Here is a 4,876-nt window from a genome sequence, read left to right on the forward strand (position 1 = left end):
GATTTTCATTCTAGCTGGTGGGAGGGCAGTTCGGGGAGATCAGTCGTCCAAAGAAGAAGTGATTTGTCGCTAGGCGACTAATCTCCCGAAATAGCAGCGTGTGTCTCTGCCCTTATGCGAACTTTTAATATGTTATAAGATGGTCATTTCAAAGCAACTTTCCAATTGGTCTTCATTATTTATTTCTAATAGTTTTTTTTTAATTGTTTGCCTTCTTCTTCTGACACTTTGAAATGGGGGTCACTGACCCCATCTAAAAACAAATGCTCTGTAAGGCTACACATTTATTGTTATTGCTACTTTTTTATTACTCATCTTTCTATTTAGGTCCTCTCCTATTTATATTCCAAATCAATGCATGGTTGCTAGGGTAATTTTGACCCTAGCAACCAGATGGCTGATCTTGTAAACTGCAGAGCTGCTGAATAAAAAGCTAAATAACTGAAAAACCACAAATAATAAAAAATGAAAAACAATAGCAAATTGTCTCAGAATATCCCTCTCTACATCATACTAACAGTTCATTTAAAGGTGAACAACCCCTGGCGTGTGTTCTGGGGCATTATACGTGGAATGGCCCTGTAGTTTAAATGTAGTTTAAAGGGGTTCTGCCCCTTTAAATTAGCTGTTAGTATGATGTAGAGAGTGATAATCTGAGACAATTTGCTATTGTTTTTCATTTTTTATTATTTGTGGCTTTTGGGTTATTTAGCTTTTTATTCAGCAGCTCTTCAGTTTGCAATTTCAGCCATGTGGTTGCTATGGTCCAAATTCCCCTAGCAACCATGTATTGATTTGAATAAGAGACTTAAATATAAATAGGACAGGCCTGAATAGATAGAGGAGTAATAAAAAGTAACAATAATAATACATTTGTAGCCCAATTGTATTAGATGGGGTTCAGAAAGCTGGAAAGAGTTAGAAGGTAAAATATTCAAAAACTATAAATAATGAAGACCGATTGAAAAGTTGCTTAGAATTAGCCATTCTATAACTTACTAAACGTTAACTTAAAGGTGAACCACTCCCCCTTTGAGGCCACACCTTTGATTGATGGCCAGTAACACCCAGACAAGCCCCACCCACTTTCTGCTAAGCCAAACCTTCTTCGGGATGTGGGGGATTCCAGACAGTCCGGCCTAAATCTGGAAACGTAACCGTCACTGACTGGTCCACTTTGAGGAGGCATGGGGGGGTATATGTTATGCTATAGCTTTTTTTCAGTAGATTATAAACTCGCCCTGTGCCCCCCCCCCCCGTTGCTGCCGTGGAATAAGCCGCAGGCTGCACCGGTGCACAACACAGCGCTAACAGGATAGGCGAGACTATTTGTTCATCTGACGGGAAGTCGCATCTCATAACATTTATATAGATGGAAATGTCATCAAACCACAACTGAACCATATCTGCCCTAATTACTAGAACTAATGTTATTTCCTGCTGATTGTGTGTCCGGCACCCCCACCTTATGTGCCCCCCATATATATATATATATAAACACACACCGTATATACAAGTTTCACTGGTTAGTTACAGTGTATGGACTTTATACTATATTATTCATTGTTTATGGCTGCCGAAAAACCCAAACCCAGAGGTCCAGCCGTCCTATAACAGTAATGATTGAGATCTTCAAAGTTGCCTTCAGCAGCTCCCCATCTTGGATCTTGTTAGGCTTCTCTTGTGAGTCAGTGGCACTGCACATGCTCAGTGGGCTCTGATTGGCTGTTGAGAAGCTAAGCTTAGGGCTCGTCACTAATTATCCAGCAGAAAATGAGCTTCCCTGGCTGTAATATAAGCTGATGTTACAGGTTTGCTGATTATTAAATTCTGATGCTAATTGCACTGGTTTCTGTGCTGCCATGTAGTAATTATGTGTATTAATTACTAATCAGCCTTATATTGTGACATTTCTATTCTATGTGTACTGTATATTGTGAGTGGCTCCCTAAGCTCAGTAAGTGACAGCAGCACAGAGCATGTGCAGTGAATCAGCAGAAAAGAAGATGGGGAGCTACATCTATAGGAGTCACATACCTCCCAACTGTCCCGTTTTGAGCAGGACAGTCCCGCTTTTGACAGCTCAACCTGCAGTCCCGGATTTGTACCGATATTTCCCGAGTTTTTGATCTGCTGCACTGAACAGCCAGAAAAAGATACAAACTTTCGAACTTAATTGGCTCTTGGCAGAGAGCCCAGAATAGATACTTAAAGGGGTTTTTCACTTTCAAACAACTAGTTGTTTTCAGATAGATCACCAGAAATAACGAGTTTTCCCAATTACTTTCTATTTTTCTAATATTAAAGGGTAAAGTGTCATTTTTCACCTGCTAAAGCAGCTCTGGGAGGGGGGGGGTCGCCGACCCTGATACATTTCTTATCTTTGTCCCTGCTGAGCAGAATCTCTGGGTTTCATTACAGGCAACTGTTAGACTTGATACAATAGTTGCTAATACTCCAGAGATGCTGCTGAGAAATGGATCAACTCAGTGTTGCAAAATTATAACAGTTTAGAGTCTGCGCCTGATGAACATTCAACTTTAAACGAAGATTTTGGATTACAGTAAAAAATAAATAATGAAAAGTAATTGAAAAAAGTCGTTATTTCTGGGGAACAGACTGGAAACAACTGAACTGAAAAAAGTGTTTGGAAAGTGGACCACCCCTTTAAGATACTTTTGTTACATTTTCAGATAAGAGCGAAGACTCGCAGCTTAAAGGGCAATTCACCTTCATTAGCAAAACTGTAATAACGTCGCCACAAAAAAACTGCAAAACTGTAATAACGTGGCCACAAAAAAACTGCAAAACTGTAATAACGTGGCCACAAAAATGGACGTGGTCAAATGTTTTTGTCCCTCTTTCTGTTTCCAAAATGTTGGGAGGTTTGCTGAGTAAGTAAACTGGATTTGCTGTATTTTTTTCTCTTGAAGACTTCTCCGACTTGCTTTAGCCCAGAGCTCACTGAGCATGTGCAGTGCCACTGACTCACAGGAGATGCCTAACAAGATCCAAGATGGGGAGCTGCTGGGAAACAAGTCCTGGGTCATTCCTGTTATAGAACTGCTGGATCTCTGGGCTGGTACAGTAAGTTCACTATATAAAATACAGCATTTGTACTTATACAGGGGATTGCTCACACATGGGTGGGATATTATTCCGTCTCTGGATACAACACTAGCACCCCCCCCCCCATACCTTAACATTTAAAGGTACAGATTCCCTGCTAACGAGCTGAGGGCCTTGGGCTGGTACAAACCCCCAAGGCATAAGGTGCAGCCCAACTCTTTGTCGAGGTTTAGTTCTCCTTTTAAAAAAGCAATTTACCTTAAAATCATGAGTAGAATATGGGAGATATTGACTACTGGTGCACAAAAGATTGCGCCGCAGCACATGGGCATCTCCTGGGAAGCCTTGTATTTGCCATCAGCCTATGGTGCAGCCACAAGTGCTCTGTGTATGGGCTCTAAGGTGATATTTTGTGCCCTTAGCACTTGCACCCGGGGCAAAGATCAGTGTTACAAGTAGAGTTGCCATCTGGCTGATCAGTATATATATATATATATATATATATATACATGTATGTACTAAACCCACCTAGTGTTATGTCTCCTGCACAGGACCCCCTCCCAAACGGCTACAATCTCCATTTCTGGCCACTTCATTTCTGCCTGGAAATCATTGAAAAAGAATCTTCTAAAAGGGGATCTGCTCTTGACTTCTGGTGTAGTGATGTGCGGGTTATTAGGGTCGGATGCAGGTGCAAAGGGGCAGGTTAAGGTTGGTTTCAGGTGCAAAGGGGCGGGTTAGGGTCGTTTTCAGATGCAAAGGGGCAGGTTAGGGTCGGATGTGGGTGCAAAGGGGCAGGTTAGGGTCCCTATTTCACTATCAAGTGCACATGCCGCTGATCAGAGATTGGTACAAGGGAGCGAAAGTGAGTCGCCCATCATGGCAGCTCTGCCTTAGGAAGGCAGTCCAGGGGCCCCATGTTAGCTGCTGGGGTTACTTCCCCTTTAAATCACAAAACAATTAGATAAATCGGTCACAAATGATTAGCTAATAGTTTTGTGTTAAAAACAAACATTCTGGAGTGAAGGTGCTCAGTTCTGTGAGAATACGCGATTATTCCCCGTTGTGAGACATTTTCGTGTTATGTTTTGTGGTTTCTGTGGCCGCTGAGCTGGGGGGGCTGAACCACGTTCTTCAGTCAGTGAAGTTGCTGAGTGCACTTAGTTCTGCACAACCACAAACAGCATCACACTTACTCATATTAATGGCGCTCGCCTTAAAGGGACACTGTCGGCATAATTATAGTCCTGGCTATTGGTGGGGGGCTGATCCCACAATCCTTGGGATTTATGTGGGTATCACACAATATCTGTTGAGTAAATCCTCTGATCAGAAGTGAATCCAATCCAAGCCTCTCCCAGTAGTAGTCCATCTATAGAACCCTGGTTTTCAGTACTTCCTTCTCCTGGGCTGCTCTCCTTCCCATTGTCTGGAAGGGGGCGGGGCTTCCCAGTGCATTGATATCTGAGTAGCACCAAAATCACTGTGCAGAAACTTAAAGGGGCAAACACTCCCTCTAGCTGGAGGAGCAAAGTCAACCTGCATTATAACTGCTCATGGATCCTCATTTGAAACAAGCTCCGCCCTCCTGCAGACCTGGGGGAAGAGAGCAGCCAGAGTGGGGAAGCAGAAACTCATTGGTATATTCATATAATAAAAAATGTTATCAGTCATATCTGAGCCCCCTGCATTTATAAGGGGGAGGTTCAACCCAAAATGACTTAAACTAATGGAACTGCCAGCGGGGGCGTTAGATATACCCATAAAACAATATAAAACCGAGGATAAATAATTACGACTTCGAGAC

The sequence above is a fragment of the Xenopus laevis genome, chromosome 4L (assembly GCF_017654675.1).
Source record: "Xenopus laevis strain J_2021 chromosome 4L, Xenopus_laevis_v10.1, whole genome shotgun sequence".
Classification (NCBI taxonomy): Eukaryota; Metazoa; Chordata; class Amphibia; order Anura; family Pipidae; genus Xenopus; species Xenopus laevis.